General features: G+C 38.5%; 1 protein-coding gene across 1 annotated transcript in view; it reads right to left on the bottom strand.

Annotated features, from left to right (window-relative positions):
• LOC133975557 (hyaluronan and proteoglycan link protein 1-like) overlaps positions 1–22,482 on the bottom strand; it is a 47,347-nt gene extending 24,865 nt beyond the window's left edge. Inside the window, exon 1 of the mRNA XM_062413536.1 lies at positions 22,289–22,482. The gene's annotated coding sequence lies outside the window, so the exon portion shown is untranslated. The remainder of the gene's footprint in view (positions 1–22,288) is intronic.
• Between the last annotated feature and the right edge of the window lie 268 nt (positions 22,483–22,750).

The raw sequence follows: 22,750 nt of genomic DNA, 5'->3' as shown, positions 1-22,750 counted from the left end.
AATCTCCCCCTGGTGGTTGGAAAATGTCCTGAAGAGCCTTCAGGACCCCCGCTGAGTTCCAAGCCCCACCCATTCTCATTGGCTGAGAGCCAACTGAACCCTGTGACCACTTCCGGAGGAACCAAGAACCTCTCAGGTAGAATAAAACCACTGAGACATCAATAATCCATTTTTCCCTGCTCTGAAGACGTCAACAGACCCCTCCGGGTCTTTCCAGATGATTTAGTTGCTAAAGGGGGAAACCTTAACTTTTAGTGTATCAGCCATTTTACCCTGCTCTGAAGACATCACCAGGCCCCTTCGGGGCCTCCCAGCTGATTTAGTTGCTAAAGGGGGCAACCAGAGTTATTTTCTTTCATTCCTTTCATTGTCCTTTATCTCAGTCGACGTTTTATTTTCAAAAGGACTTTTGCTGTTTTAACTTGAAAAGACCAAACAGGAAATTGCACGCGGAACAATCTCAGACTGTTTCACTTTCCCCACGGACTTTACTTTCTTTTCCCAACGATCTACAAACGGCTTCCACAGCCGTCCCCTGCAGAAGCGCAAGATTCATTCCGCTGAGGAGCACGACCTCCACATCCCTGAAGAAGAAGGATGAAGTTCATCCCGTCGAGGCAGCACGAGAAAATCCGCCGCTTGTCCGGTCCAGCGGCGGCTCACCGCTTGAGAGACCACGTGATTCACTGGCCCGACGCGCACGCACACCGCGAGGGTGGTACAGTAAGAGGCTTTATTGTCTGGGCAGATGTTAATCTAATACGTAGCGTATTGTTTTAATACTTGAATGTATTTGTTTTGTATGAGACCGCAGAGTCTCCAGTGTTTTAGCGGCTATTCGCCACTTCCGGTTTCCGGTTACGGCCTTGTGCCATAGTTTTTAAGCGCCGTGAGCAGCGTCTCCAGCTCATTGTGACCGTTTGAACAACTTTAAAGATACTTTACCGGTCAAACCTCAGCACACAACGCCACTTGGGTGCTGCGTGGTAAAGTAAATGTAACTTGTCTCTGACGGTGCTTTTAGAGAGCTTTGCTCTCTCCTTGTATGCTCTCTCTCTCTCTCCTTCTAAACCGACCTATACACACATCCGATCTGTATTTAGAATACAGTTCATGTAACATAGTTAAATCTATATTCAGAGAGGCTGGACACATCTGGAAGACATGCGGCCGAACGCCAAAGCAGAGACAAAGAATTATCTTTGTCTGAAAATCCCTTTGTGTAATTCATGTGACGACCACCAGTGTGAGCTCCGGCCACATGGTGTCATTAACATAGACTCCATTTTGAAGAACGCAAGTTAAACCACCATTTTGAGTCTATTATTGCCACGCCTCCTCTCTCCCTCTCCTCCCATTCTGGCTCTAAATTCATAACGGCTCCGCCATCTTGTTTTGTAGTCAATCCGCCATTTTGAGAGTTTTTAGGCCTTGATTCCACAAATCATGATCGGCCGCCATCTTGGTTGTGACGTGACTGCGTCATCGCCACGCCCCCTCTTCTTTTTCTCTCTCTCTCTCTCTCGCTCTCTCACACACACCCACACAGACACAGAGACACATTGATAGACACAGACAGATACACACACACAGATACACATAGATTAATACATGTGTTTTCTAAATTGTGATAAGCGGCTGCTGTTGTTATCTTTGAAATATGGGAGTTTGTTAAAATGATGAATCATTAAATAACACTAACTGTATTTCACATGCACACACATAGACACACACACACAGAGAGACACTTTGACACAGACACACACACATACCGAGACAGACATACATAGGTAGACCGCCGGTTTTACATGTATTTTCTGAATTGTGATAAGTGCTGCTGCTGTGTTTATCTTTGAAATATCGGAGCTTGTTAAAATGATGAATCATTGAATAACATAACTTTATTTCCCCTTTTTAATAAATGCTTTTGTAATTAAAGTATCTGTAGTCTGTGATTATTTGTGCATATATATGTGATTGCAGCTGGATTATGATTGCCTGTGCTCGAACTTAAAACCCTTCATTGTTTATTATATAATCATTAATACTAAATATTGAGATTATTAATATAACTTATATCATTGAGACTGATATTTTATAGATTGACTCGTTGGTCCCTGTAACCAGGGTGGTGCCCCGCGACAATAAGCAATGATTACAGATTTGTATTATTCTTAATTGACAATTTTATTGTTTTCATTAATTATTTTAACTATTATTAATGGATAACGGTATCATTTCTAATTAAATGTGTTACTGTTCTTAATTAATAGCTGAATAGTTGATTATTTTTAATAAATAATTGTTATTTTAATAATCATATTTCATGAATATGAATAATTAGCCAACGTCAATTCTACTCCTACTATTGCACAACATTCCCCTATGCTATTCCTACTGTGAAACACGATTTTATGATTTGACCTACTTAAATCCACATTTGGGATGGTGCATTGCATGTCCATTAGTTAAGGAAGTGCATCATTACTTCATGTTATCCTTTCACGTAGTGTGAATTTATACAAGACAAATTAAATAACCAAGTTTCAGGGATTGTTAATTAAAGAATGAGTCCCTGTCTTTGTGTCCTACAAGTAAAACCAAGCTGAGAATGGAAGCTGTGCTGCATATAGGGCCCATTTACACTTGATTACCTGTATCAAGTGTTTCATACCTGTATTAACTCTACATGCAGTCTAATACACTTTGATTTCCAGTTTAAAACTCCAAAATAGTACTGGATAAATAAACGCTTAATAGAGAAATCTGATAAATTCAGACACAATTTTTTCTTCAATCCCTTAATCATACTTTTTCCTATCTGCATACCCTTAATTATTACAAAGTTTTCAAGATTACATGAAGCCTGGTGGAAGACTGTGGTATGGGTCCAAATGTTTACTGTTTACCAAGGGTATAATGCATAAATCTTGATAAAAAAGTGAGACAGCTTTTCTAGACTTGATGACCACTCAAAAGCAGTGTATTGCCATTCACACATTCATTACTAAAATGCATCAATGGGAAGCACCTTATTCTATGAGGGGCAATTGGGGTGTTGCCCAAGGACACTTCGAATTGAGAAGATTGGGCCTTCTGATTAGACGACCTCGCTATATCCTCAGCCACAGCCGCTGCAGCTTGAATACAATTAAGGGGACTGTTGGGCCTTGGCAGAGGTACATTATGTGCTCTGCTGAGTGACATTCTAGTTCATTAATGGATTGATTCTACGAGGGATTCAAAACTCCAGTCAGGCCTGATAAAATGACAAGGCAGAAATACAAGGCAACACAACTGATGATTTTGCTTAAAAATGAAATAATTAAACAAAAAATTTCCAGTACAAATCACAATAAAACATTTAAATCTCAGCGTTCTGAGGGATAATTTGGACTACAGTGTCTGGCCCAAGAAGCCAGGGATCAAACCACCAACACCTTTCCTTTGAAAGACAACCTGCTTCATCTCGTCAGACACAGCCACCTACAAAAATATTTCACACAAGATACATTTATTGGTCCCACACACATGCACAGACACACATGCAAATGGGGGGAAATTTGTCCTCTGCTTTTGACCCATCTGGTGAACACAGGAGGACACACAGAGCAGTTGGCAGCCATGCACGGCGCCCAGGGAGCAGGTGTTGGGGGAGTAAGGTGCCTTGCTCAGGGGCAATTAGACAGTGGGGTAGGGAGAGTCTTCTTGGACTTTTGAACAGTTCCAGGTGTTGTCCATCTATTTTTTATTGTATTTTTTTGTTGTCACTCCGTGGAGTCGTTTAGTATATATGTACTAAAAAATCATCAAGTTCTTCAGTTCCTAGAATAACGTGAGAACATTCCAGAGGCTATTGACAGATATACGATGAAGCTGCAGAGGGGGATGAGTGGCCACTTGACCCCCACAAACCCTCCCTCAGAGGAATAATAAATTATGAGTGAAACATCAAAAACCTTAGAGTCTTTAGAGACCCAGCAGGACATGATAGAGAGGAACCATGACTGATTAAACCAGATGTTAACTAGCAATGATGTGAAGTTCATTTATGTTCAGGAGGCAGACACCCTGCAGTGTTTAAGAGTCGGCTTTAAACTTTCCTTTTGACATTTTCCTTTAAATACAAAATATGGACATTGATAAACCTCCCCATTTAGGTTACACACTGTCTTTTCTAATGAACATTGTAAATATTGTTATGTTTTGATTCAGCATGAGGCATCTATTTCACTTCTGTCAGTCCCAGGGGAGGAAGACTGATTCCTCACTTGCAGCTCTATCTGAAAAAAATTAATAAAATGTTCCTGCAGTTTTTTTCTTCGTTTTTCCTTGCTCTAATCGAGGGGGCTGAGGATGATGCACCTTATTAAGCCCCATGAGGCAATTTGTAATTAGAGAAGATGGGCTATACAATACACTATCATGTACTGGCAATTGTGATTAAAAACACAAACATTATAGTAATGGACCAAAAGGAAATGTATGGCAATGACATTAACGTTTAGTAATAGGTCACTTGATTAATGGAACTTTACTAATAATAAACTTCACTAGCTGCTAGAAAGACATGGAGATGACAGCACTAGTCCAATCACGCTTAAAACTGTGGTTCAGAAGTAGTGTTAAGAATTTAAAAAACCTGGGTAACTGGATTGATTGTTTGACAAGCTGCAAAGGGCATGTACATAGAAGCAAAATGATGACCTGGGGGCACAAAGACACTACAAAGAGACACAAATCACCAACAAAGAGACAGAAATCAACAAGGAGACAGGAAATAACCACAAAGAGACACAAAACAACCACAAAGATAAACAAAACCACCACAGAGAAACAAAACAACGAATAGATACACAAACAACAACATGGAGACACAAAATCACCACAGAGAGACATAAAACAACCACAAAGAGACACACAACGACCACAAAGATACACAAACAATAACAAAAAGATACAAAATGACAACAGAGTATACACAAATCAATTACAAGGAGACATGAACTTACCACAAAGAGACGTGGAACAACCACAAGGATATACAAATCTACTACAATGACACATAAACTCATTACAGAGACATAAAACCACCACAATAACTCACATAATAACAACAAAGAGACACAAAATGACCACACAGCCACACAAAACCAGCAAAATGGTTTGTGGTGGTTCTGTGTCTCTTTCAGACGTTCTTTCCGGGCCTTCTCCTGTAAGACCCTGTGTGTATGTGGCACAGGCTCTGTTAGATGATCCGACAAGCACTATTTGGGATGACTGTGGAATCGATGTTCGACATCACATTTACACAATTACAGATAAACACAAAAAAGAGTTAACACAACATTTCAAATTAGGCTGTTCTGGTTGTGTCATGTACAAAGTAATGTGCTGCTGTCTAGGGGATATCTATCTGATATGATGTAAATACTCTGGAGAACATTTCAGGTCACCCAGCTGACACTGATACTCCTGTTAAACAGATAAGACTGTCACTGCAGAGATTCAGCTAATCGACACATTTGGTCTTTCAAAACACGACACAAAAGTTTCAACAAAACCCTGCCATAAATATATTATATATAATGAAGGACAAGTTCTGTGACATTCTTTAAATAAACATGGAACCTCTATCCTGCCAAAGACAGGCTTCATTTTTGGTACCAATCTTCTGGTGTGGGATTAGGATTTTTCTCTACTCGCAACGCTTTTCTGTGGGCGGCTCTCCAGTTGATGAGAAGTGATGCAGGTAAAACGCTATATTCAGCATCTCTGCATCACACTGGGAACACTCTGCTATGACATGTTATAGCAGCACATGCTTTGGAAAAGAAGTCTAACGTAACCATGCAAGCAGACATTTCTTAAAAGGTTGTACTGTATGTGTTTGTATGTATGTGGGTGGGGGATCAGCTGCACACACAGCCTGGGGTATTCACAAATAGCTCAGTATGTTTCCTCATTTAACAGCGCATATATTTTCCTCCGTGGTTAAAGTGGCGGGTTCAAACCAGTTCACCGCCTACCAACCGATTTTAACGTCACAGTCACACCACCTTGGCTGCTACAAAGAGTCCTTAGTCTGAAGCACAGTAGGTCTGTGATGGCAGGTTCCGTGGCCAGTGCACAAACACGAATCAGGAAATGTTTTAAGGGCTCTTATGACCGATCAGCACGCTCCATTAAAATGTAACAGCAAACCTGTTTTCCATTAATAGTGAATGTCACCCAGTTACAAGGTTCAAAGCTATCGTATACCTCCATTCTTTTTCAAACTATTAAAACACACCTGTGAGCCGTGCCGCTGCTCTAGGTGACATGTTCCCTCATAACCATTAACACTCACACTGTAGTTTAGTATGACTCAGTCTCTCACACACACACACACAAATACACACACACATACCCCCCCCCCCCCCCCCCCCACACACACACACACACATTTTAAGTAAAGGTTCCAACCCTACTCAACTGGTTTAGTGATGCCAAACCAACATCGTTGTGCCAAGATTACATTTTCTATTGATGAATCAGGGAATGATATTAGTTCAACTAAATTTCCCTTGGGATCAATGAAGTATCTATTAGTTTGTTTTACAGGTTAGAAACCTCGTAAATGAGGATTTGAAAATTGGTCCATATATGTTGGGAAAAAATCTGAAATGTTCTTGATTTTTGAAAGAACTTATCTTTATCTTTGATCGTGCTAGTAGGACATTTTAAAGATGTTGTCCACCAATGTGGTCCAAAGTGAAAGATCCCAACAATTACATGATGGATTATTCTTACATTCTCTTGAGAAAGTCATACTCCTCTGAGGATGAATTCTCCTTTGACTTGGGAGATTATCTGACTTTCCCTCCTTGTTTACTCAGGTACCTATCATCAGGTCAAATTTAAGTTTGTTCAAGTTTGAGTTATGGAATTTAATTAGTAGCAGTCTACACGTCCTTCACTTCATCTCTAATATTTTAGTATACAGGGACAGATTCATTCCCATCTCAGTAGCATACAAACCCTGTCCTCAAGATAAAACCCCTGAATTTCTCAATAATACCAGCAGTGCATGTAGACCAGACACCATGTTCAGAATATATGACACTCCAAGAGCCGACAGTCTCAACACGTCACCCTCCTCCTATCCCTTACCTCTCTCCCCACGAAGGGTGGGGAGGTTATTTACAACTTTTACCCTCACTGAACCACATCACTGTATCTTTAAACTGCCTTCCTTGACCCTGAGGAGAGCCATACAGTTAAAGTTAATGTGTATCTTCATCTCAGACAGGTTGAGTGTTTTGAAAATGGAGACGTCTGAGTATGCAGGGTTCTTTATCAATCAATCAATCTAATTTTGTTTGCATAGCCCATATTCACAAATTACAATTTGTCTCATAGGGCTTTAACAAGGTGTGACATAATCTGCTCTTAACCCTCAACAAGAGTAAGGGAAACTTTTAAGGGTAAAAAAGAACGTAGGAACCTCAGAGAGAGACAAATTGATGCCCCCTCTCATAGTGTCAGAGGGGAAAGCCAGAGGTTAAGGATCAGTAATGGTCACAGTGTCATGTGTGATATGAAACAGGTTCATACCGTAAGTTTGAGGGTACATCTCTTTTCTCTCCTCCATGGGTTTCTTGTTTTCTACAGATGACTAGATAAAAATGCAGTTCCCAAGACATTCCAAAGAGATGGAGTCATGAGATGATTCCCGTAGCTTAGTATAAAAACTGGAAATAGTTAGAAACAGCTAGCTTGGATCTGTCCACTGTAGGACTAAAAGACTGTGTCTCAAGTCAGGAGCTGCATCCTTCAGAAGACACATTTACCTCACAGCTGGGCGATTAGGCTGTCCCGATTTGAAGGCTCCCCGAAATGCGGCAGACAAATGTGTCCTACCAACTCTGAGCAACGGAGGCAATGGAGACACTCTTCTCAAATTTTGCTACAACATGAGGAAATTCTACATTTTCGGGAACTTTTGTCAGCATATTGTTCTAGATCTGGTGAGGATTTGGAGCAGCATGACAGAAAGTGTTTTTTTCTCAAAGGAATTGAGAAAAATGTTTTTAGTGTGTGTGTTCTTGGAAATGAAGGAACATGTCACCAAATGTAACAGGTGTATTCCAGACATTTTAAACGGTATACCTGCTCAACAGCATGTACAAAATGTGTCTTAATGTTGGCGCTTATATATGAAATATGCTTTAATAGATAATTCTGGCTTATTTTGTATTTCGCCTAGGTACAGTTGGTTTGGCCGTCAATCCTCTCCTTCATAATAACATGGTGATAACCAAATTATGTGAAGTACCTATTGTGTTTTTATGTTTTATGTTCATTGTATGCACATATATACCAAAGAAAATTCCAGGTAGGTGTAAACCTACTTGATTCTGATTCTGATTCTGATTCTGATTCTGATTAATGAGCAATCGGAGAAATAACACTGGACAAGTAGCATTGTGTTCAGAACCCAGACAGCTTTTTTCTTCTACACTTGTGCCTCGTTCAATGTTATCTGTATGCATCTTTCTCTCTGAATAAATTGTCAAATTCAGAAAATGTGCGTCCTTGTGTTTGCAACACAAATAGTGGAGAAGTGACACACACACGCACAAGTATATAGAGCAACATTGCCTTCAAAGGTCAAGGCAGTAGCAAACACATCACTCAATACAACAGAAAGCACTATTCATGAGACCTTTTCTTGATTAACACTTGAACCCACACATCCATGCACCCAGCAGAAAAACACACAACACATGTTAATGTGACCACACAGCCACAAATTCATTGGACCTGTTGTTTCCTCATCACCACTAATTTACACTAAGTGAAGTTAACTGTGCCTGTCACTGCACAGAATCAACCTTCTTTTCAATTGGGGGGTAGTTTGACATGATGACATGAGCCACTGCAGCCCACAGTGTCTGTGTGTGTGTGTGTGTGTGTGTGTGCGTGTTCTGGTAATCATCACGCGATGGGGACCGTTGACTGTTTACACAGTCACGTCATGGGGACCGGTTGCGCTTTGGGGACCAAAATCCCGGTCCCCATGAGGATAACCCTTTTAAATGACTACTAGAGCTACTCTGAAGGTGCCCGTGAAGTTTTAAGCATTGGCCCATACGACATGTTTTTTGGTGAGTGTGAGTGTGTGAGCATTGCTCATTGGTGGCCCTACTGTTTCTAGTTAGTACTGCACCCACTGCTTCACACACACACATCTTCCAAATATGGTTGGGTGCCACCCACTTCCTTGTCCCCATTAGGAATGATTCAAGCAGCGAGGACATTTTCAGCATCAAGAGGTAGCTATCAACAGTAAAAGAAGATTATTTGCCGGAGAAACTAGCTAAGAAGATAAGAACATGTGCAGAGGAGCAAAAGTAAAGCATAAGGTAAGCACAGTTGTATCTTAAATAATTATAAGCAGTGTTGAATCCTCAAATTGCATGTATTACTTGTACCTAGCTAGCATGATTAATAGCTCTGATTAGCTACAAAGGCTAAGTGTAAGACCTCAAATGTTTTACTGCATTTCTATTACTACTTGCATGCATGATGCATATGTGTAGGAGTTTATGTAAACTGAAGGAGACAATCAAGTTAAGCATTTCTGAGTTTTGAGTCTCATTTTGTTATGATGAACTTAAGATCAATATAAGCCCTGTTATGCTATATTTAGTATGTTTAAGTTAATTAATAGAGAACATTATAGAGCACAGGTTTTGACTATAGTCAGACAATTCAAATTACAGCTGTTCTCATTTTACACAGTACCATTATACAGAATAATTTAAGTCTGACTGTAGCTTCCGCTGAGGGGCTTTAAATTTTAAACAACAGAGGAAGTGTAACCTGGCTGCTCTGGATAACCTCTATTTGGAAGCTGGTTATGAACCGGCCCTTTTAACTTATTTTCTTATTTAACATGGGCAGGTTCATGTGGAAGAGGCAGAGCAGGTTATTAAAGAAACATGGTCAGAGGCATAAATCTGGAATTAAATGATAGAAGATTAAATCTAAAACCTGCAGTTAAGTTAAATTATCTACAATCACAAATGACAAGTCACTAATATGATAAAATGTCTAGAATAGAAAAGTAGAGCAGTAGGTTATTAACGTCAGGCAAATAAACAGGTAAAAGCTGAAAAATTTTACTGTGAATATTACTTTTTTTGCAGATAGAAAGTTAAAGTGTTTGTACAGCTAAAGCAGGGGAGAGAGAAGTTATTGTGTGATGAGGTCAATGTAATTGAAAGGTGTATTTGTATTCATAAGGCGGTGGTCTAGTGGCAGAAACTTGGACTGTGGGCAGAGAAGGTCTCTGGTTCGTCTCTGGTTCGACTCCACAGAGAGACAACCAAAGACGAACCTGGATTGATCTGTCCAAAAATCCAAGAGTCTCCCTGCCCTGTCTAGTGCCCCTGAGCAAGGCATCTTACTCCCCCAACATCTGCTCCCCGAGCGCCGTACATGGTCGCTCACTGCTCTGTGTGTCCTGCACCAGATGGGTCAAAAGCAGAGATTAAATTTCCCTTCCTTCATGAGTGTGCCTTTGCATGTCTGTGCATGTGTTTGAGACAAATAAATGCATCTTAATCTTAATCTTAATAATATTGAATAGTCTATGGATAATTCTTTCATGGTTTTCATTTAACCCACTTCTGTTCTGTGTTGCCCTGGTAGATAAGAGAAAAGGTGTCAACACTACCAGTTATTATGTGGGAATAACACCACATTTGTTGAATTTAAATGAAGTTAAAATAGTGAATCATCTATTTCCCATATAAAACAGAAAATAGCTGCTGCTTTGTTTTCCTTCTTACTTTACTCTCTTTAAGTTGCTTTTAAACATGCACTGCAATCTGGATGATACCAAGAGACTATCCAGATAGGGGCAGTTTGTAAAAACGCAAACGCTCCGGATAATCCAGAGTTTCTTCTGTCACCCCCCCAGTAAAAACTCTGCAGATTGTCCGAATAAGCCATTGAGAAAATACAGTAGAAATTATCCGGAGGATTCAGAGCCGGCGAGTAGGCAAATTCATAGTGTTTTTAACAGCTCACACACGTGAGACTGGGATAATAAAAATATCTCAGCATGAAAAATCTCCCTGTTGACTCTTTGTTGATAATGACGACATATTCAAATGCTTGTAACATTGGTGTAAATGCAAAACTAAATACAATTACATTCTTTTGCCATCATCTTTGATGTGCTGTAAAAAAAAATACTATGCTCTCTGATACTGAATTTGTCATCATGTCATGCCTCTGGCTTGCTCTACCCAGGCGCCTCCTCCTGTCTGAATTCTCCTGCTGTGTTCTTTATATGTGAAAGCCAAACTCCTTCATAATTATTCAGACATAATCATCTCTCATTTAAGGTGTTTTCAGGCATGACCTGCAGGTAAAATCTAAAGAATTGGCTTTAGATTTGACCCGGTTTAGCTTTCACACATGCACAAGACAGATATACGGTGCATATATGTTTGTAGATGTGTATAGTTTATGCAACAACGCACAGGAGTATGCATCATCCTGTAGGCAGGAACGTTACTCATGACAGAGAGTGAAGGAGAATGTTTCTGTAGTTGAATTTTGCAAGAAAAACAATCCTCATGAGGTTTTAGGCAACAACAACAATTTGTAGTACCACAAAATCTTACTAAGCAAACAAATCAAACAATTATTTTAAAGTAAACTCATTTGTTTTAATCTTTTCCTTCAGAAATGCCACCACGGATCAGCAATTCAGCATGATACACATCTGCAAATTAGAGGTCCAGTATATTTATGCAGCAAAAGGTAAGGTGGTATCTGCTGTAAATAATCAATAAATAATTATCATTTAAAATCAAAAGAAAAGCTCCAGAGTACATTTAATAGGGACTAGAATGCTGCAGTGGTCAATTTTGGTTTGTTTTGTAGTATATATTAGCATAAACTCATTGTCAAGGAATAGAATTAATGGATCCTCCTGTTTTATTGAAAATGTTTTTATTGTTTGCAGGATGTGGTATATTTGCAAAGGGTACAATTTGCAAAGGAGACTTTGTTATATATAGGGGGGAGGTCTAGAGGCGGTGGTCTATCGGCAGAAACTTGGACTATGGGCAGAGAAGGTCTCTGGTTCGTCTCTGGTTCGTCTCTGGTTCGACTCCACGGAGAAACAACAAAAGATGAACCTGATAAATGCATCTTAATCTGCATCTGCATTTTAAGGATATAATAAGTGATGCAGAATCCCAGAGAAGGAGAAAACTTTACCACCCCTGATGTGCTGCATTCATGTTTGCCTTCAAGTGGACTAAAGAATTCCTAAACTACACTCCATATACTATTTTAAGTTATACTAAGTGGGGCTCTGGTTTTATTGTGATATATTGTGACATTTGTATTTTTTCTTTTTCAATTTTTCCAATTTCTCAAGTATTGATGCCTTCAGAGAAGATGGCTCAATTGGTGTTAATGGAGAACCCCACCTTTGTTTATTTGCCCTGGATGACATCAAATAAGGAGAAGAAATCGCCTATAACTATGGAGGTGAAGACTGCCCATGGCAAACACAGGTATGTAGCACAGAACACAGCAAATACAATGAGTCAAGTATCACAACAAATAGTAGAATGAGAAATATGTGGACCTAATTTGGCTGTATTAATATTGTTATAACCATGTACACGTTACATATACAAAAAATACCAGGATTGCCTATCACAAGCTGCTTTAAGCTGCTATGTATGAGCGACCACTTAGTGTAGTGAAAATAACAGGAACATGAAATAACAAACAGGAATCTAATTTACAAAAGTTTTAAGAAGCTATTGAAGGTCAGTTTAGATCATTATAGATATTATGTTACTGAACTGAATGATCCTCTATTAACACTGCATCCTAGCAGGGTTGTCTACAAACCTCTGCAAGCAGCCTGAAGCTCTGATTATGATTTATATGTGAAATAGTGCAGAGTGTCCAAACTTTTCAACTTCCATTGGATGAATGGAAAAGTCATTGATTCACCTGCATTAGCATAGATGATATTAGGATATTATAGGTTTGTCACTTTAGTGAATGCAAACAATAGCATTGGTTCATTAGAGATCTCAATAATGTTTTTACAATGACATACCCAGCAAAACCTTTTGTCGCTTGTGTTTACATCAAAGACTACTGATGTCGTTGCAGGTTTTTGCGATGACCACTGGTTATGTAACAGCTCTTGGAGGGCTGTCCCAATTAGATGGGGAAGATTTCAACCTCTGTTTCAAGGGGCAAGAATACCCTCGAAAACAAGGGGTAGGGTTAGGGTAATGGGTTTGGGCATAATTAAAAAGCATTGAAATGCTATCACTTTATATGTTAAAGAATCAGGGTCATTTGCCAAATGTATCCAGTCCTGCTTATGACATGGATGTAATCTCAAAACTTTATCTGAATAGAAATATTAGAATATAATATAAGTAAATATTGGGAACGTTTTACTTTTGTTTACAGACGACCAGCATCACTGTTAACACCATGGAGGAGGATGATTCAGATCCTGTCCACTCAGAGAGTCTGATGGCTTGTGCCTTTGGGCCAAAGATCACACCTGAAGAGGTAAATTCATGTCCATCACTGTTTTATCATTATATGATCACTCTTTGTTCCGAGTTTGTGTAGAAACTGTGTGTGAACAATTAGGTAAAACTTGTACACACAAGGAAATGCAATGTTTTGTGTAATATGTCCCCACAAAGCATGTGTTAAGTTGTGTGAACGAGAAAGAGCTTCGCTGGTCAGAAGAAGAAACTGTTTCAGAAAAATTTGATAAAACTGGTCCCCACAATGAACTATAATGTAGTGTGCAAAATGTCCCCACAAAGCATGTGTTAAGTTGTGTGAATGAGAAATAACTTTACCGTACAGAAGTTATGTAAATTGGTAAACAATGACATTTCAAGTATGGCATCTTGAAGGTTAGTGGTAGAGGTATATTCATGGTCGATTTCAAACTTCACAGTATTTTCTTTCTTGATAAATTCTCACTCTACATTTTGGAGTCACGTGGTCCCCACAACACACCTTCTGACAGTGTGCAAGTAGTAACTGTTTTTGAAAAGTTAGATAAAACTGGTCCCCAGGATGAACTCTAATGTTGTGTGTAAAATGTCCCCACAAAGCATGTGTTAAGTTGTGTGAACGACAAAGAGCTTCGCTGGTTAGAAGAAGAAACTGTTTTTGAAAAGTTAGATAAAACTGGTCCCCACAATGAACTATAATGTTGTGTGTAAAATGTCCCCACAAAGCATGTGTTAAGTTGTGTGAATGAGAAATAGCTTTAATTGTCAGAAGTTATGTAAATTGGTATACAATGACATTTCAAGTATGGCATCTTGAAGGTTAGTGGTAGAGGTATATTCATGGTCGATTTCAAACTTCACAGTATTTTATTTCTTGATAAATTATCACACTACATTTTGGAGTCACGTGGTCCCCACAACACACCTTCTGACAGTGTGCAAGTAGTAACTGTTTTTGAAAAGTTAGATAAAACTGGTCCCCACAATGAACTATAATGTTGTGTGTAAAATGTCCCCACAAAGCATGTGTTAAGTTGTGTGAACGAGAAAGAGCTTCGCTGGTCAGAAGAAGAAACTGTTTCAGAAAAGTTAGATAAAACTGGTCCCCACAATGAACTATAATGTTGTGTGTAAAATGTCCCCACAAAGCATGTGTTAAGTTGTGTGAATGAGAAATAACTTTACCGTACAGAAGTTATGTAAATTGGTAAACAATGACATTTCAAGTATGGCATCTTGAAGGTTAGTAGTAGAGGTCTATTCATGGTCGATTTCAAACTTCAAAGTATTTTCTTTCTTGATAAATTATCACTCTACATTTTGGAGTCACGTGGTCCCCACAACACACCTTCTAACAGTGTGCAAGTAGTAACTGTTTTTGAAAAGTTAGATAAAACAGGTCCCCACGATGAACTCTAATGTTGTGTGTAAAATGTCCCCACAAAGCATGTGTTAAGTTGTGTGAACGAGAAAGAGCTTCGCTGGTTAGAAGAAGAAACTGTTTTTGAAAAGTTAGATAAAACTGGTCCCCATACTGAACTATAATGTTGTGTGTAAAATGTCCCCACAAAGCATGCGTTAAGTTGTGTGAATGAGAAATAGCTTTACTGGTCAGAAGTTATGTAAATTGGTATACAATGACATTTCAAGTATGGCATCTTGAAGGTTAGTGGTAGAGGTATATTCATGGTCGATTTCAAACTTCACAGTATTTTCTTTCTTGATAAATTATCACTCTACATTTTGTATTCACGTGGTCCCCACAACACACCTTCTGACAGTGTGCAAGTAGTAACTGTTTTTGAAAAGTTAGATAAAACAGGTCCCCACGATGAACTCTAATGTTGTGTGTAAAATGTCCCCACAAAGCATGTGTTAAGTTGTGTGAGCGAGAAAGAGCTTCGCTGGTTAGAAGAAGAAACTGTTTTTGAAAAGTTAGATAAAACTGGTCCCCACAATGAACTATAATGTTGTGTGTAAAATGTCCCCACAAAGCATGTGTTAAGTTGTGTGAATGAGAAATAGCTTTAATGGTCAGAAGTTATGTAAATTGGTAAACAATGACATTTCAAGTATGGCATCTTGAAGGTTAGTGGTAGAGGTATATTCATGGTCGATTTCAAACTTCACAGTATTTTCTTTCTTGATAAATTCTCACTCTACATTTTGTATTCACGTGGTCCCCACAACACACGTTCTGACAGTGTGCAAGTAGTAACTGTTTTTGCAAAGTTAGATAAAACTGGTCCCCACGATGAACTCTAATGTTGTGTGTAAAATGTCCCCACAAAGCATGTGTTAAGTTGTGTGAACGAGAAAGAGCTTCGCTGGTTAGAAGAAGAAACTGTTTTTGAAAAGTTAGATAAAACTGGTCCCCATAATGAACTATAATGTTGTGTGTAAAATGTCCCCACAAAGCATGCGTTAAGTTGTGTGAATGAGAAATAGCTTTACTGGTCAGAAGTTATGTAAATTGGTATACAATGACATTTCAAGTATGGCATCTTGAAGGTTAGTGGTAGAGGTATATTCATGGTCGATTTCAAACTTCACAGTATTTTCTTTCTTGATAAATTATCACTCTACATTTTGTATTCACGTGGTCCCCACAACACACCTTCTGACAGTGTGCAAGTAGTAACTGTTTTTGAAAAGTTAGATAAAACAGGTCCCCACAATGAACTCTAATGTTGTGTGTAAAATGTCCCCACAAAGCATGTGTTAAGTTGTGTGAGCGAGAAAGAGCTTCGCTGGTTAGAAGAAGAAACTGTTTTTGAAAAGTTAGATAAAACTGGTCCCCACAATGAACTATAATGTTGTGTGTAAAATGTCCCCACAAAGCATGTGTTAAGTTGTGTGAATGAGAAATAGCTTTAATGGTCAGAAGTTATGTAAATTGGTAAACAATGACATTTCAAGTATGGCATCTTGAAGGTTAGTGGTAGAGGTATATTCATGGTCGATTTCAAACTTCACAGTATTTTCTTTCTTGATAAATTCTCACTCTACATTTTGTATTCACGTGGTCCTCACAACACACGTTCTGACAGTGTGCAAGTAGTAACTGTTTTTGCAAAGTTAGATAAAACTGGTCCCCACGATGAACTCTAATGTTGTGTGTAAAATGTCCCCACAAAGCATGTGTTAAGTTGTGTGAACGAGAAAGAGCTTCGCTGGTTAGAAGAAGAAACTGTTTTTGACAAGTTAGATAAAACTGGTCCCCACAATGAACTATAATGTTGTGTGTAAAATGTCCCCACAAAGCATGTGTTAAGTTGTGTGAATGAGAAATAGCTTTACTGGTCAGAAGTTATGTAAATTGGTTATACAATGACATTTCAAGTATGGCATCTTGAAGGTTAGTGGTAGAGGTATATTCATGGTCGATTTCAAACTTCACAGTATTTTCTTTCTTGATAAATTATCACACTACATTTTGTATTCACGTGGTCCCCACAACACACCTTCTGACAGTGTGCAAGTAGTAACTGTTTTTGAAAAGTTAGATACAACTGGTCCCCACAATGAACTATAATGTTGTGTGTAAAATGTCCCCACAAAGCATGTGTTAAGTTGTGTGAATGAGAAAGAGCTTCGCTGGTTAGAAGAAGAAACTGTTTTTGAAAAGTTAGATAAAACTGGTCCCCACAATGAACTATAATGTTGTGTGTAAAATGTCCCCACAAAGCATGTGTTAAGTTGTGTGAATGAGAAATAGCTTTACTGGTCAGAAGTTATGTAAATTGGTTATACAATGACATTTCAAGTATGGCATCTTGAAGGTTAGTGGTAGAGGTATATTCATGGTCGATTTCAAACTTCAGAGTGTTTTCTTTCTTGATAAATTATCACACTACATTTTGTATTCACGTGGTCCCCACAACACACCTTCTGACAGTGTGCAAGTAGTTACTGTTTTTGAAAAGTTAGATAAAACTGGTCCCCACAATGAACTATAATGTTATGTGTAAAATGTCCCCACAAAGCATGTGTTAAGTTGTGTGAATGAGAAATAGCTTTACAGGTCAGAAGTTATGTAAATTGGTTATACAATGACATTTCAAGTATGGCATCTTGAAGGTTAGTGGTAGAGGTATATTCATGGTCGATTTCAAACTTCACAGTATTTTCTTTCTTGATAAATTATCACACTACATTTTGTATTCACGTGGTCCCCACAACACACCTTCTGACAGTGTGCAAGTAGTAACTGTTTTTGAAAAGTTAGATAAAACTGGTCCCCACAATGAACTATAATGTTGCGTGTAAAATGTCCCCACAAAGCATGTGTTAAGTTGTGTGAATGAGAAATAGCTTTACTGGTCAGAAGTTATGTAAATTGGTATACAATGACATTTCAAGTATGGCATCTTGAAGGTTAGTGGTAGAGGTATATTCATGGTCGATTTCAAACTTCACAGTATTTTTTTTCTTGATAAATTATCACTCTACATTTTGTATTCACGTGGTCCCCACAACACACGTTCTGACAGTGTGCAAGTAGTAACTGTTTTTGAAAAGTTAGATAAAACTGGTCCCCACGATGAACTCTAATGTTGTCTAAAATGTGTGAAACATGTTTTTTCTAGATTGTGAATTCAGAATTAGTTTAGCAGAGCAGACACAACTTTGATCTCAAAAATTCTTATATGCACTTTTACTAAATTATTTCTTGCATATGTGCCTTTATTTTCAGATTACAGACTTCAAAAAATGAAACTGAGACTTTTGTACCAAAATTAAGACGGCCTACAATAACTTTCAGTTGCACTTCAATTTTTCAAGTTGCTGCAATTCGATATAGTCTTTTTTTTTTCAGAACAGTCAAAATATTCTGCTTATTATAATATAAACTGCTAAAATAATCAAATTATGACACAAAACTTGCAAAACAGCACAAAGAATAATTTCTCATCTACCTGTTGCAGCTCTACATATTTATAATCTTTTCATTAATCTTTTTTAGATGAAAGACACAGATCTGGAAGATTCTGAACTATTTGATTCGTCATCAGAGAGTGCAGATGATCACGTACCAGATACCATCTCCGAAAGTGACAGTGACAGTGATGCTTCAGTTCAACTAAACTTTAAGAACACTTTTCTGCCTCTTAATGATCCTGATAGCTCAATGGGCCCCACTGTCTGCGATTATACAACACCAGACAACATGATTTTGGATGGTCAAAACATTACACCTGAAGCCCCCAGAGCAGTAGAAGAACCCCGGTCAAGTCAGACTATAAAGGACATCGTTAGATAGCAGTCATAAAAAAAAGGCCAGATCAGAGACTGTTGTCAGTGTTGCCAACTTAAGATGTTGCCACCAATACTTTGTCATTTCAGACCTTTGCCGCATAACTGTTGCTGCCCCCATTTAATGTAGTTTTATCTGTATATTCATGCCTGCAATAATCAGATAAAGGGTTGTTTGGCTGATTCTAGAGTATATTAGGTGCTTAAAGTAGGACTCATAACAGTTACAGTTTTAATAGTATAAACATACAAACAACAACTAGTCCCTATACCAAACACCTGTCCTACGTCCTCACAATTCCATAGTTAGTTAGATTAATGAGTGAATCAGTACATTGTATTTATTTATCCAACAGATCCAACATTTTATAAATACAGTTTTTTTCTTCATGACAATTTTGAGAAATTTATGTCAGTGAATGTGAGTCCATGTCATTGATCAGAATGAACAGTTTATTTGTTAATATAACACAGCATGTTCAGCTTATAAGAAAATGGCATCAAAATCCTCTTTCCCACTGACAATTTCAGTCAGAATGCACATATCAGTGTTTTCTTGGCAGAGTAATTGTATATTTTAGTTTTCTTATACTGTAGAAGTTAGTTTATACTTTATAGAACTTGTAACTTTGGATTATAACTCTTACACACTTTGGAGTCCTTGTATTTACAAATGTGTTTTTCCGACCACTTAAAGGTACAACTGCCCAAAAGAAGAAAACACCCTGGAAGGAGACAGACGTGAAGGCAGTGGAAAGGCACATGAATCGATTCATCACATCTTGTATTGCTCCAGCAAAGTTTGACTGTGAGAAGTGTTTAAGGGCTGATCCAGAAGCTCTTAAGGACCGGAGCTGGCAGAATGTGAAATTCTACATATATAACCGCATTACAGCCAACAAGAGGAAATTAAGTAAATAATGGGAAGATTACCACCAGTAAGCGGTTGCTATGTGGTTGTCTGAAATTAAAAATATCTTACAAATTTGACTGAATAAGAATTATTCTTTGTAGGGATATAGATATCCCTTCACTGTTTGATAAGTTTATATTCACTTCAACCACATTACACTAATAGTCCTATCAAATTCTGCTTCATTGTAAGGCGGAGTTCATGAACAGCAAGATTTTCTGTACAAAGTAATGCTTTGCATCCCTATCACCATTTACAGGTATCATGTTATATCTCTACATTTTCTATCAACAACTTTTGTTCTTTTTGGCTAGACTTTATTAGTTTTAAACAAACAGCTCTAACAAATGTAATAATGGAAGGACTTACGGTATCAGTAATAATGTATATAAAAATGCTTTTTGAAGTATGGTCCCCATTAGTCTTATAACAAGTTGTGTGAGTCATGCAAATGATATGTAAATGAGGTCCCCATCAGCCATACCTACCCGTTTTTTCTAAGGTCCCCATTTTGCACAGTCAAAACACTACTTCATGAATTTAGATATTTTAAGGTGTGTATGTACTAACTGATTTTTTCTTAGTGTCCCTGATTTTTTTCATACTTCCACAACCTCTAGAAAGGGTGGTCCCCACAGGTTATGATAAAAAGTGCACGCCCCGCAAACCATGGAAACCAGTATGTGTGTGTGTGTCTGTGTGTGTGTGTGCTGGGTGGGTGGGTGCGGGGGAAATGGGTGGGGGTCAGGGTGGAGCCGCAAAGTCTAAGCCAGCACACACAGAGAGGGGTTGTTGGGCTGAGTGTCGCTCACAGCCCAGATTTTCTAGACTCCAAATCTCTTGGGCTCAACTGCACAATATGGTAGACCCCAATTATGTTTATTCTCAAAAATATGATCGTCTGCAAAGTCTTGCAAAGAGCTTGTACACAACAAGAAATGCAAATGCTTCAGGGGAAACTAGACATTGACAATACCAGCAAATTATATATGAGGGATACAAGATAGGAATAGAAGTAAAATCAGAGTTAACATTTCCATTGCCTTCCACCTCTGGAGACATGTCTTGATGAGTTAAGGTATGAACGTTTGATGCTTTAGCGTCTCTGATAGAGAATCTCCAATAAATTGGTTTAAAAATGTGCATTGTCCCTTTTTCTTCAATTGCCTTGCTTTGTTTATTACTGGGCTTGCACATGTTGACGTACGACACAAGCAAACAGGCAACCACTTGTAAAACACATATCCCTAAAGTTCAACCAGTGGTCAAAGACTCTGCGAGGTACATTTCAGTGAAAGTATTACGTGTATTGCTTGTGATATATGTGTACAACCGGAAGTAATGGTAGTTTTCATAGTCAATCTAGAATGTATATTTATTTTCAGTTTGTCCTCACATTTGAGGAGATGGGTTCATTAACTCTTTGGAAACTGGCATAAACTATGAAGTCATTATCATAACTGCAGCTGTTGTCATAAAAGGACACTGACAGTTTGTTGCCTATAGTCTATAAACATCTTATGCAACACTCAACTTGTTGTAACTATACAGCTGGAGCCAAGTGTTACTACTTTATAAATTGGATTCCATGTGTTTTTAACCCATCACATGCTGTAAAATCAAAGTAGAAAATACAAATACTTGATTAATGTTAAGTAAAGTACTCAAACATTGTGAGCATTCACTGCAATCAACATCATCAAACTTGCAACAATCATTCAAACAAATTTTCAACCAGAACAGGTGAGAAAAATGGCAAAAGGGAGTCACCTATTAAGAGGACCTCAAAACCACCAAATCTTCCCTTTCCAACAAATTTTATATGGTGGTGGAAATACATATGAACACGTGTGTATCAACTCCACCAAAACCAATTACTACACAGCATGATAACATTACTTTTTTTGCAACAATTTGAGAACAAAAAAGTTTGGATCAAAGGGGCATCAGCCAGGTCTGTTTTGAGACTTCAACTCTATCTCAGATACAATCTGTAGTTTCCAAAAAACTGCTCCACTTATGTAAACAGAACAAGCTGAGTGTTAAATCCATGATTTAAACCATCAACTTCACAGGCTATCAACAAATATTGTTGACTATTTTTAATCAGTGACAAAGTAAATGCTTTATTTTGGGGTTATTTATATTTATTTGGGGGTATTTATATTTATTTCTAAAGTATGTAGCAAAGCTGCTCTATGGACTTTGTTTTGTCTTGTACATTTATCTGAAGTTTTATAAAATGATGTATTACTCTTCCAACTACTTCAGACTGTGATTTTAAGTTAGTTACAAACTGCTCACCTTTAACCGCAGTACCCCTGGTTTTGCTCTGGCCATGCACTTATCTGTGTTTCATGGCACATATCTCAACTGTGGTTCTCCGCTGTGACTAAAATCATTCACCAGTCTGTAAATATGTCACCAGTCAACTCTGTTTAGCAAGCAACAGTCGCCCAACAAGTGACGGACAATAATTTGTTGACAAGCATTCTTTACTGAAATGTCTCTCCTTGTAAATAACATAAAAATCCTACTTTACCTTTCTCAGTGCTGCGATGCGCTGCGGTGAAAGTCTAAACTCTCCAGCGGTGCGGTCTGAAGCGCAAAACGATTACGCACTTCAAGGTAGGACGAAGCAGGCGGTGTGGATGTTTCCGTCTGTTGGCAGATCAAACCAGATCCAACTCCTCTGAGAGCTAGCGGAGTGTGGCACAGAGCTGCGACCAGACGCACGCCTCCCTGCGTCTTTGTGTTTTTACGCACAGGGATGAGAGGAGGCTGCGCACTGCCCTCCGCCAAGACGCTTGAAAATGTGTGTGCGGGAAACTCCTGTCAGATTTGCAGGTGTGTATCTGAATGTTTATATCTGCACTTACACGTGAAGGATGAGACTCAGATGATCCTTTCGTGCCTGTGTCACAGGGTTTGGCAATTTGCCTGCATCACTGCAGTGGGAATCCGCGGGACTTGAAGTAGTTATGCGGTCTTGGGTTGTTGTTTT

Source organism: Platichthys flesus, chromosome 19 (genome assembly GCF_949316205.1).
Source record: "Platichthys flesus chromosome 19, fPlaFle2.1, whole genome shotgun sequence".
NCBI lineage: Eukaryota > Metazoa > Chordata > Actinopteri > Pleuronectiformes > Pleuronectidae > Platichthys > Platichthys flesus.
Note: the sequence above shows the minus strand (reverse complement) of the source record. Positions and strands in the feature narration are given on the sequence as shown.